This window comes from Callithrix jacchus, chromosome 2, assembly GCF_049354715.1.
Source record: "Callithrix jacchus isolate 240 chromosome 2, calJac240_pri, whole genome shotgun sequence".
Classification (NCBI taxonomy): domain Eukaryota; kingdom Metazoa; phylum Chordata; class Mammalia; order Primates; family Cebidae; genus Callithrix; species Callithrix jacchus.
In genome coordinates this window covers 183,039,889-183,053,141 of record NC_133503.1, presented here as the reverse complement: position 1 = coordinate 183,053,141, position 13,253 = coordinate 183,039,889, and the positions used below count along the sequence as shown (strand labels likewise).

The 13,253-nt window shown below is 34.8% G+C and overlaps 1 protein-coding gene across 3 annotated transcripts in view; it reads right to left on the bottom strand.

The window, feature by feature from the left end:
* CDH12 (cadherin 12) overlaps positions 1-13,253 on the bottom strand; it is a 1,144,846-nt gene that overhangs the window by 479,146 nt on the left and 652,447 nt on the right. The window contains exons 1-2 of one of the 3 annotated variants that reach the window (XM_002745103.7): positions 4,714-5,012; positions 3,667-3,812 (exon numbers count right to left, since the gene is read on the bottom strand). The gene's annotated coding sequence lies outside the window, so the exon portion shown is untranslated. Of the gene's footprint in view, positions 1-3,666; positions 3,813-4,713; positions 5,013-13,253 lie in introns of those variants that run through there. The other 2 variants (XM_078365926.1, XM_008992219.5) reach the window with 2 other exon arrangements.

Below are 13,253 nucleotides of genomic sequence, written 5' to 3'. Positions count from 1 at the left end.
CTGCAATACTACTCTTTACAGATCATGCTTATTTTTTTTGGAATAGTAATACAGGAGGTAATGTGCACATATACTTGCTTTTTTTCTGTTATTCTTATACACAATTACAATAAGCCAACTGTTTTATAAAAAACTAGAGAATTGAAAGTATGCTAGATGGTTGTTGGAGATTATACACATATATGTCTTAATCATATTTCTAATCATTGTGGAACCTGTTGTTGACAGTATCTGGTACGATGCTATGTTCTTCTAGATTTGGGAACATGTTGGAATGCAATAAATTATCATATTTTATAACCATGCAGCCTAACTTCTGGTTACCATCTTAGCACATCCTTAGATGTGAACTCTAATCATATTAATTTTTCCAGGTCGTCTCTAATCTTATAACACCCTTCCCTTCTCGTCACAGGATTAGATCAAATATTAATTGAAAAATATTATCACAATATCAACATCAGCTACAGTAGACTTCCATTTACATATGGAAAAGTTTATATCAAGTCAGCAGAGCAAATAGGGTCCTGAATTTTTAAGTCTGTATTTTCTAAAGTCCACTTTCAACATTCAATTCCAACTGTTAGTTCCTCTACCTTTTCTAATATTGTGAATGTCTTTCACTATTAACATGAGTTTCCCTTAACTTCTTTTTAATCTCATGTCAATACAATTAACACTGAATTTATATCTCTACTTTTTGTTTTATTTATCCTGAGAGTGTGTCAACCTCTCTTGGAAAGATGTATAAATTACAAATACTAAATTTCAGTAGAGACGTTGCTTACAGAAGAATGCTTTTTCTGTCAGTAATAATCAGAATCAGCTGGAAGAAAAGACTTACACACTCACCTCTTTCAGAAACTAAAAGAACAAAGTACATACTGGTTTCCAATGCTGGCAGTGATGGAATTTACAAAATCATTTATTTTGTGTAAGACAAGAGTTAACCTCTTCTAAAGGTAATACAATTAATCTGTATTATCCTTAAGATAGTCTTATAATATTCATAAGTATCATGTCAACTGCTAGAAACAATCACTATATATGAGGTAACAAAAAGGTATAGTATAAAGTGTATGAGCTTTAAACATAGCCAGATCTGAGTTTGAATCATAGGTTCATTACTGTGTGCCCCTGGCCCAGTTACATATGCTCTCTCAGATTCCAGTTTCCCTTCTGGAAAAAGAGGGCAAATAGCATCCATGTTATCATTTCAACTTTCATATATTTTTATGTTTATCATTTCTTCATGTATAGAAAGTTTATAACTCAGGTACCTGGCATTGAGGAATCATGTGAGGTAGATTGGATACTGCCTATCTCTATTGGCTTTTATTGAACATATTACTTATTGAGCAGCAGGCTAGAGAATTTGAAGCAAGTTTCATAAAGTTTTAAAGGCTTGCTTTCTTTAAATTTTGAGACTTCTTACTTTAGTTGAGGTTATCCTACACAATGTTTTCTGATCTTACCGAAGAAATAAACAACCATCAATCAAGTGAAAAACAGAATTTAATATAGATGAAGGAGGCAGGTGCTAAGTAAAATAAATTGCTACTAACTCTCAATTGAACCCAAGATTTTCTGCATCCTTTCATCAGTCAGTATACTGCAAATTCAGACAACTATGACAATGGTAAAACTACTTTAGCAATTGTATTTTAAATTTTTTTAATTAAATTTTTATTTTTAGTTCAGGAGTACATGTACTGGTTGGCTATATAAGTGAGCTTGTGTATAGAAGATTTGTTGTTTTTTTTTTTTTTAATGAGAACTGCAATTCCTTCCCTTTTTAAACGTAATGTTTCACTAGACATTAAACACAACCTTCAATGGACATACTGTGGTCATATAATTCAATGATTACTACATCCAATAACAAGTTCATTGGGTCTGATGCCACCATCAATTCTGAAGTTGGCACAAGGATCAAGATGTTTTCAGCGACGTGCAAGTTCGCTAGCAGCAAGTGTATGCTTCTGTTTGGTTAACGTTGCCTCTTTCAGTTTATCAAGTTTGCTTAAAAGAAAAGAAGAAGCCAAAGACCCAGTGACAGTCACTGTAGTCAACGCTCTTCTCTCAATTGTCGTTAATTCTATTGAGAGATTATCTCCCCAGGGAAAAGGAGATAGAAGTCTCAGAACGACAGAAGTAGATAAATGTCTTCAGGTTTGGCTACAAACATACTGGTAACCAAGAACACATAAGCCTTTGGGAATCTTGAAAATATTTAACTCCTCTGGAAGAATAACCTCAACATCAAAGCTCTCCAGATAATTTCAGAATGATAGCCAATTATTACAAAGTGTTCCGACATCTTTATAAAATGTCCCATCTCAAGATATCAGTAGAAGAAAGGGGGAGTCGACACTTCAGAAAATACGAGTGCTCACTCTAAAAAGCACATTTGAGATACCATTATAAATCTTTACCCAAAAGCAGCTATTTACATTGTGTTTTAACATTAGAAGTTAGTTATTAAAAATCAATTTCAGTCATAATAACATGTGATATTTTAAATAATGTTTGTTTTATTATTTGAATACTTTTATAGTATGCCATACAATATCAAGGTAAGTAAATGCTATTCTTCATCATTGAGAGTGCAGATTAATAGGTTACATGATTATAGTGAGAGTATTATTTTATTATTCTTAATTACATAAAAATATATCATAACGTGAAATAAAACCATCAGGGTATATTTACATGTGCTTAGTAAGATACAAAATAAAAAGTTCAGATAATTAAACTTTGGAAACAAGTTGCTTACATTATCTTTCTAGGTAGTTTTTAAAAGCTTAAGAGAAAATGGGTATAAAATAATGTGAAATGGTTTAATCTGAATTACCTAGATAATTGCCCTATATGATATATGTAAGCTTAACTTCAATTAATTATACCTTGATAATAAAAATGAAATAAAACATAAAAGAACAAAAAGTCAAAATTTTAACGAACACATTAATCCATTATTGAAGAATTCTTTCAAAAACAAACATTTTAGAAAGCACTTAATTTTCCTTTGTTTTCTTTTTTATTCATCTCATAAAAGAAATCTTCTCTTGAATAAGAACTATAAATTATATAAATTATATATATAATTTTTTTTTCTTAATACTTGCATCAGAAACTATAACATTTAAGTTTTAAGTTCCAAATGGTTACTATTAAAATATTCAGGGCTTCAGTCCTAAATCCTAAAACCAAAAGGGAGCTCAGGAATACTGCTAAAGTAGAAAGCTGCACAAAATCTCAACTCTCATTTGCAAATTTTCTTTCCATCTAATTTAACTTTGAAGCTTTCAGACTCAGATTTTACCATATGACATCAACAAACCACTTCAATCAAAATCATTTATCTTGGCAATGCACAATTCTCCAAATAGATTATTAAAAAGGTAAAATGAGAAATTAACTCTCTTTTCATGTTCCCTTTTATTTTTTCCTGATGCAAGGCAGTATGAATATATTTCAGAAGATATTGCCCTGAAATATCATTATCTCCAACGCCGTTTTCACTCTAGGACACTTGCTTATAAAGTAAGCTTTTTTCTGACACAAACAGTCACTTGCTGCAGTGCAGAATGTCAGTTTACTCAGTTAGAACTTCCAATGCAGAAATCCAGTGCCACGCAGTCACCCAGATAAAGCAGCACTTACCTTAATTGAAATTTTCTCTGTGAACGAGGTGAGAAATCCGTCAAATCAACCGTGAATGGGGTGGGGAGAGCGAAGTTTTCAATCAGCACCCTCCAAGTAGCTGCATCCTGTGTTCCTTTTCCCTGTTACGTGCAGCTCCTCACTGTCTAAGGAGAGAAAAAGATCCGCTGAAATCCTCCGAGGTTTCCAGTGAGTAAATGAGGATAAGCGATGTTTCTGAACGGGAGATTCTCCGTGAGCGTGCTCCGTTTGGAGGCTCCCTAACTGTTGTGATCGACTCGTGGCAGGTCCCTGGAGCCAGGCGCTAATCATTGACCTGATTAGCAAGAACGCTCCAGGTGCGCAGGCAACACACGCCGAGGGTTGGTGGGTCTCCCGGGATTTGGAAAAGGCACCAAGGCCACTTGGGAATCTTGTCTTTTCCAGCCTAACGGATAAACTACAACTATGACTGTAATTTGGAAGGAGATGAGCCGCCGGACTGGCCATCTCAGGACTTAAACAAATGCGCTTTCTCCTGCAGTTTTTCAAGGTGCATTCGTGTAAGATATCAGGTGCGGTGAAACAATTAATAGACTGATAGAGCTGATTTGTAAGACAAGCCTAAAGCTGAAAAATGTTTAAAGCGATGGGATCAAAGAGACAGCTGCACTTGTCTCTGCCCCTCGCCTGCTACATACTTCAACCTCTGTCGAAGTAAAATGAATTTAAAGGTTGATTACAGCCCTCCAGAGTGCAACTCTCTGAATTGATAAAAAGGAAGTATTCATACTAAAGAAGCATATTTGGCAGTTTGCTACAGACACAAGAACAAAGCCTTGCTTGTGTAGTTTTCCAAACAGTATTTTCAATTAACGTTACACTTGCAAAAAATGTTTGCATTGTACCATTAACCAGAGGAACGTAGGAGAGTACATTACACCTAACCGAATCATCTCTTTAATTATCTGTCGAAATACTGATTCCCTAAAACAAAAACAAGCAAGCGTATGAGAGGATCCAAAACATCAAACAACTTTTTAAACGCAGTCATGTGCTGTTACCAACCTGCTGGTCCTCATCCATCATCCGCTCTTTCTGCCACTGACCACCTTCTCGGCACGTCCACATCCAGTTCCTACTTCCCTGAAGAGATCCAATTCTCCGGAAAAGGTCACATAACTGGATCCCAAAGCCCCAAATGGTTAATTTTTGACAGCTCTCACTTTTGCAGGAGAAAATTATGCAAATAACATAAAAAGAACAGATGAGAAAAGTCATTTGCATGTCTTGAGGGTGAGAAAATTCTCATTGCCAGAGAGAAAACTGACGACTGTCCTCTCACCGTGATCCTGAGTGATATGTTCAGCACTTTTTTTTTTTTTCAAGTAGGTCTCACTTGGGACATATGGCATTCCCTTGATGTATGTGTGTGCGTGTGTGTGTGTGGGGGTGAGTGTGCTTGCGTGTGTGTGTGTGAAAAAGAGGGAGAGAGGAAGAGAGAGAGGCTATATCTACACTGTGATATTTACATATATCTTAGAAAAGCCCCAAATTTCAGTAGGCGAGTGGACTAAGCAAAAATAATAGAGAATCCATTTGCCTTATAGATTCCCAAATACTTTTTAAAAATTTGTACCATTACAATACTTCAAAAATTAAATTTCTTAAGTATCTCATTAAAATACAAGCTCTTGATGAAGCTCTTTACTATTTAGACAAAGCAAAACTTCAAGGTAACTGAACTGCTGTTACTAAGACAGGTACTCATCCTACTCTGAAAATGGAGATTTCCCTGCAGAAGCCCCAGGAGGAGGTGGGGCTGTAGCCTCCCATGCAGAGGTCTCTTGCTCCCTCAGCTGGTGGAGGGTGACAGCTGAATGTGAAGAAACCCAGTCAACCACTTCAGGAGAGGGAGAACAATGTCTGCTGCTGTTAAGCAGGAAACCCATTATCCAATTTTAGATTGGCACGAGAATAGGAAAGAGGCTGCTTAAATTGAAGTAAATGCACCTTGAGCATAAATTGCAAAAATAAGAAAATGTAACTGCTAATTTCTCCTGAGAGGGTCCCAACTAGTCTTTAACGCAGTACTTGTAAATAACAGTGGGACAGATTCTATGGCTCTTATGTGTCATGCAATTAAAGCCCTCCATTTCTCATATTGGTCTGAGTTCCATTCTGAGGATCTTAAATGGTGAACTATTTTTAAAACTTTTAAAAACATTAAGACAGGGCATATTTTCCTGAAACTTTGCCAATCTGCAATCATCATCACCAACAAAAACAGGTGCACATGAAACTTAGTGCAGCAGAAGATTGGTTCTACCTGGAAACCTCAGATGTATGAGACTGCACTGCTGACACTCTCAAATAATCAGTCTTTCTGTTCTCATAAAATCCAGGGGTCTGGATGGGCACTGTGGCTCATGCCTGTAATCCTAGCACTTTGGGAGGCCAAGGTTGGTGGATCACAGGTCAAGAGATCGAGACCACCCTGGCTAAAATGTTGACACCTGGTCTCTACTAAAATACAGAAAAATTAGCTGGGCTTGGTGGCAGGAGCCTGTAATCCCAGCTACTCGATAGGCTGAGGCAGGAGAATCACTTAAATCCTGGAAGTTGAGGTTGCAGTGAGCTGAGATCTCACCACTTCACTCCACTGGCAAAAGACCTAGATGATTCCATCTCGGGGGGGGAAAAAGAAGTCAGGGGTCTTTCAAAACTCTAAATGGTTTCAACAGAGAGTATGATGACTCTTCAGTAGTTTTTAAACCTATACTGAACCACTAATTGATTGTATTGAAAGTCCACACATGAATAACAAAGCAAAATAAGAATTTTGTTGAGGGAGGGAGGGGAGACAATAGCCACATGAAAATAATAGGTACTGTCTATTACATGCTTGCTATATGGCAAGTGATTGGTATGCACATCAGCTGTAGCTATCCCTGAACCCCTTGGTCCAATCTTGTAAAGAAGGTATTATAATATATATTTTTTAATCAATTAAGGTAGGGCTCTGAGAAGCTAAGTAAATTTACCGATGTTGCATACCCAGTACAGGAGAAACTCACAACTAGAAGTCATGTCACTGTAACTATAAAATTAACAAGTATTTGGAAGTTTCCAAACGTTAAAACTGGTAAAAACGCCTACTTCCAGCCAACAGAATAGGAAAATTTTCTAGTTTTTATGACTCCCAAAATCATTTTTGCATCTTTAAAAACTGTTTCATAACTGATAAAGTATTGTAACAGTTCTGCTATAAAAAGTTATGTATGTTTTAGCAGAAAATAAAATTCACAATAAAACTTTAGGCTAAAAAATAGATTCCATCTAGAGCTTCCAAATATATTCCATTGGCACAAATTATTCAGTTTCAAATTTTTAAGAATCCCTTCTGCAATTCATTCACTATCCCACTCAAATATAATAATTATTGCTTTTCAAAACAAGAAAATAGCTCCTCTCTAGTATATGAGTATCTCAAGAACATTTACAAAAATATATTAGGCCAAAATTGTGATGACTTACTATCCTAGTGACGTAATGTGATAGCAAATCTCAAATGTACTATGGAGCTACAAAGGTTAGCTCTGGTTTGTTCATGCTTTATCTATAGGTCTCCTCAAGTCACATGAATCCTACCATTTTATAGAGTTCTTTGAAATTCTCAGACACATTCAAAACTTTACAGAGAAACATTGTGGCCACACTTTTTCAAGGTGTTTAATAAAAGTTACATCTAAAAAATGACGATAACACAAAGTAATGCGACATTTAAACTTTGCCAAGAACTTATTATCGCATTTGATTCTTATGGGAATCCTGTGAAATAGGCAACCATGGGTATTTTTCTCATATTTTCGTGATGAGGAGATGAGGACTAAAAAGAGCAAGTGATTGTCCTTTGGTGTTCAATGGTGGAAAACCTAATGTTCTTTCCACACATACCCTATTGCTCCCCACTATGTCAATCAAATGTTTGAGTCATCTTGTCGACAAAGAGGATCTTAAGTGGCTATCTAAACAAAAGCCACTTTCTTCATTCCCTTAGGTTTGTTTCAAACTGTAAATTGTGATTGTAATTTATTGGAGAGAAAATCACTCTGAGCTGACTGGGAACCTGTGATTTATATACACTGGAATAAAAACCCTTAGATTTCTTATAGACTTTTTCTAATGTTGGCTGTTATTATTTAAATTTTAGATATATGAAGATATTTCTAAATATTAGTCTTATGATTCTTACACAAATAGAATCTTGCTTTTGTATACAACTGTAGATTCAGCTATTACCTCCCTACCATTTCTTGTGGTGGTTTATCAGAACAGATGTTGAAAAATTAGTGTTAATTGTTTTCAATACACACACACACACACACACACACATACATACATAAACAAGCCACCTAACTAATAACAAATTGATCTTGCAGCACCAGCAGCATTGAGCAAATATGAGCAAATACTATCACACAGAAGTTTGCTGAATGCTAATAGAGTCTCATGTATTATACATATTTCTGCTTCTGTCTAAATCATGGAGGATGAATGACTAAATTCACCAGCCTTCAAGAGAAACTTTTATTTTTGGTTCCAGTTTCACACATATATACTCAAGAGTTTAGGATAGGATGAAATTACAGAAAAAAAGAAAGCGGCCGGGTGCAGTGGCTCAAGCCTGTAATCCCAGCACTTTGGGAGGCCAAGGCAGGTGGATCATCAGGTCAAGAGCTCGAGACCATCCTGGCCAACATGCTGAAATCCCGTCTCTACTAAAAATATAAAAATTAGCTGGGTGTGGTGGTGTGGGCCTGTAGTCCGCTCACCACAACCTCCGCCTCCTGGGTTCAAGCAATTCTCCTGCCTCAGCCTCCTGAGTAGCTGGGATTACAGGCATGCACCACCATGCCCAGCTAATTTTTTTTGTATTTTTAATAGAGACAGGTTTTCACCATTTTTACCAGGATGGTCTTGATCTCTTGACCTCATGATCCACCGGCCTCGGCCTCCCAAAGTGCTGGGATTACAGGTTTGAGCCACCGCGCCCGGCCGCACTAAGTAGCTTTCTAACCCTGAACCATCTAAAAAGCTTCTGTTTAATAATTTCATTGGAAAATTTGAGAAAATGAAAGTCTATTATCTCTAATATTTCAGTCAGTTATGAAAACACATTATCTATTTGACTAATAATTTGTGATGTCCTTTTTACCTAATTCAGAAATAAGCAATCAAAAAAGAATTATTGTATCCAAATACATGTCTTCTTCCTTCTTGTATCCTTTGGTTCTCCTAACAAGTTATTTTATACTATAAAGAACATTATAACAAGAATGTGTTGATTTCACAGTTCAAGTAATTAAAAAAATCAAACAGAAGTTATTGATTTTAAATTGTAAATGGAGTAGATACAAAAATTACTAAGGTTGGGAACATTCTTTAAATGTTTTAAAAGAATTATAACCTGTTTCTTTAAAAGGTCGTGGTTGTTTTATTGCAACTAGAATGGATTTAGCCATTTCTTTATTGTCCTGATCAGTAAAAAAATAGAAGGAAGGTAATTTAATTAAAATGATTTAAGAAATAAAATTGGAGAGCATACTTAAAGCGTGGACATATAATATTAATATAGTTTGTGTTTTTAAAACCACATTTCCAATTTATTAGGCAATTATTTTAAAATAACAAAAAAGCATAGTGCATAATTAAAAGAAATGAAATGGATTTTGTAGACATAATTGCTTGGCATTTTAGAACCTTTCCTGTTAGCTCTGATTTATTCTATTTTGTATCTTTCGGGTATGACTATGATGTTCAAGTAAAGTGAAATAAATAATATGTAAAATTTAAAAATATTAAACTCAATTTCTATTAAATTCACTGAAAGACACTAAAAATTATTAATGACTAGATTATGCATATAAAACCCAAACCAAACATATTTTTCGCAATGATTTTAAAATGCCATTAAACAAATGGACATATAAAATAATATTGATGAATAATATTGCTCAATGGAAAAAAAAAGAATATTTATTTCCTTACTGAGTAGATAGGCTTGCTCTTTTGGAGGGGCAGAAAGGTGGTGGTGGGGTAGAGTGCAACATGGAAAGACCTGGAAGTGCTAATGGGAGAACTAATATCAAATGAATTTCCTGTTCACTAAGAAAGTTTAGTTACATTTTCTGTCTTATTTAGCTATCTATTTAATTATTTAAGAAGTTATCACTACCACTAAATACCTATTAGAATAGCTAAAATTAAAAAGAAAGAAGGCTCTCATTATGCTAAGTGTTGGCAGTGATGTGAAAAACCTATAACCCTCATACACTGTTCATGGTAATATAAAATGATGCAATCACTCTAAAATTCATTTTGGTAGACTTTTTAAAACTTAAACAAACATATGCCTATCATGTGATGCATCCATCTCACTGCAAAGTATTCTCTCCAAAGAAATAGAAGCATATTTCCATTTAAACAATTGGACACAAATGACGGGTTAGTAACAATGGTTCCACACTGGGGGAAAAAAATCCATCAACAGGTGAGTGAATGAACTGTGGTACATGCAGATGATGGAATACTTCTTGGCAGTCAAAAATAACCAACTACTAGTACTCTCAACATGAATTACAAAATGATCCTGCTGATATAGAACAAGCCAGAAACAAGTACTTTACTAGTATACAATTACATTTCTGTAGAATTAAAAAATATGGAAATGTATCTGTAGTAACAGAAAACAGGTAAGTGATTAGAGGTGAATCGGGTTGGAATGAGGAATGGCAGAGGTCACAGGAAACCCCTTGGGACAATAGAAATGTTGGGTGTCTTGATTGTGGTGGTGGTTTCACAGGTGTATACATGTGTCAAAACCCATCTAATTTGTACTTTAAATATGTGCAGTTTATTGTATAAAAAAATGTGGCACATATACACCCTGGAATATTCTGCAGCCATAAAAAAGGATGAGTTCATGTCCTTTGCAGAGACATGGATGAAGCTGAAAACCATCATTCTCAGCAAACTGACGCAAGATCAGAAAACCAAACGCCAAATGTTCTCACTCATAAGTGGGTGTTGAACAATGAGAACACATGGACACTGGTAGGGGAACATCACACATCAGGGCCTGCTGGGGGATGGGGGGCTAGGGGAGGGATAGCATTAGGAGAAATACCTAAAGTAGATGACAGGGCGATGGATTCAGCAAACCACCATGGCACCCGTATACCTATGTAACAAACCTGCACATTCTGCACATGTACCCCAGAACTTGAAGTATAATAAAAAAATTTTAAAAAAGAAAAAAATTATACATCGATAAAGTTGCACAAAACCCTCACATCTTCCTCATTTCTTTTTTAATGAAACAGAATAATAATTCAATTTATAATAGCATATTATATTCATAATAACAATCGATATGCCTTTAATTTTGATTTTTATTTTCTAAAGAAACCACAATGAAGATGGAATAAAATCACCTATTTTATATTTCTAACAGTTTCTTAAATTGCATAGAACATTTCCCATTCAATCATATTTTAAGACAACTTTAAAGTTAATGTCCTAATATCTATCCAGATAATAGTTCAGTAAAATTTTATATAGGGAAATAAAGTGCCATTTCAAATCAAACTATGATGGCTGTGAAATGCTTAATTACTTTTTGACACACATATATCATTGTCCATTTGTTTTTAACTTCTCCATAATGTGTATGGAAACACTACTCTAGCATATCTTCAGCATCTATGACATGGCAGGTGACACTAAATTACAGAAAAATTATTGGGCGTTCTCAACCTCTAACTGCATTTGACAGGCATTACGATGAAAACACTTTCTATAGCATCATAAAAATTTATGTTGTCACAGAGTGGCTCCAAACGGATCTCCCTCTTCTTCTTATTTACTTATTTACTAAACTGAACTTTTCTTTGGATTTCATGGTGACTCTATTAACCTCTGAATACCACGTTTCATTCTCCTCTCAGTTACACTGACTGTAATACCCCGTTTCCTCTCCTGTCAACTGTTCTTTTTCACTCTAGGCAAAAGTCAATAATTTGCTGCCACATCATAAGGAATAGGTAACTGCTATCTTGCATATTTTCTTTATTAAAATAATTTAAACTTTCTGCAGTAACACAGGGTTTTAACATGTACCAGACCATTGGTGAGCAGTCTGAAAATAATATCTTTATTACTTCTGTACATCAAATATATAGCTTCCAATTGTTGTAATAATGGTAAAATAATGGTAGAAATATCAGAGATTTTGATATTTCACTGCCTAGGATTGAAACAACACAGCAACAAACAGCAATTATGAATTCTTGGGCTAGATGGTTAACCCACATTTGCCTGAGTTTTCTCAGATGAAGAAAGGTCACAAGAGTATGAAATGAATCAGTGCAGTTGGAGTAGTAAGATGAAGTGTGTACTAGCTACACAGCACTAAGAAGATAACTCACAAATGAGCTACCAGCTATAATTATTAGTTAAAATGGACAATATGGAAATGATGTATACCCCCAAATAAAACTTTGTTTTAATTGTAACAGTTATGTCCAGTTGGATGCAGGCTTAACGCATGTCATCATTTTTTATGTCATGAATCCGTGAGGATATTTTTTTCCCACTAAAAATGTAAGAAAATTATACTGTACATTTTTAGAAGGAATGTCAAAAATATAAGAAAGTGCTGATGGACATATACACTGCTATATCTCAGGAGAACAACTTCGAAATTTGTAATAAAACGGCAAGTGTTTGTTCATGCATCTGTGTGTGTGCATGTAACATAAATGGCATAAATCAGGTCATTCTACAGACATTATTGAGAAAATATTGTGCATTGCATCATTATTTATAATAGTGAGAACCTGAAAACTCTAATGCATTTAATTGATAAGACATAAATATGAAAGTTTCAGAAATGAATGCACCCATTAGCATGTTCTAGAAATATATTTTTATCTACAAAAGTTTTCACATTATTTTTATAAAAATGCAGATTACATCCTAACATAAGCCTGTTTATATACACATTTTTAAAGGAAGATTATTCATCATGAGAAACTAATACTTTTTTTCTTGATTGGCATTGTCATTTTGGTGGTTGACTCACCATTCCTTCCTTGTTTATAAAAAGTGTAAGCTTTTTATTTCTTCTATTTATTTATCTCATCTAATTCCAATACTTTTTTGCTTTGTATATATGTCTATATATACAAAGGAAGAGAAGCATACAATTTAGATAACTGCATAAAATTCAGGTTTAAATGTTGTATATTGAAAAGATACCTGACTTCACGCCAGGTGGATACTGATTCTTTCACAGATGAATTTCAAATATCGTTGATGGTTGCATGAACAGAAATAGTGCAGTACCAGTGCCTTAGGTCTGACCAGTGACATGAGCTATATTCTCAAATCTACTTAATTCCTTTCAAAGATGGGTACAAATCAAGAAAACCGATTCTAATCCCAGAGAGAAACAGACCAGCTACTGTGTAGAGTTATGGCTTGGAGAAGATAAATGATAAAGGTGAGAACTGATTTCTTTCTTCTTTTTTGAAACTCATCCACAA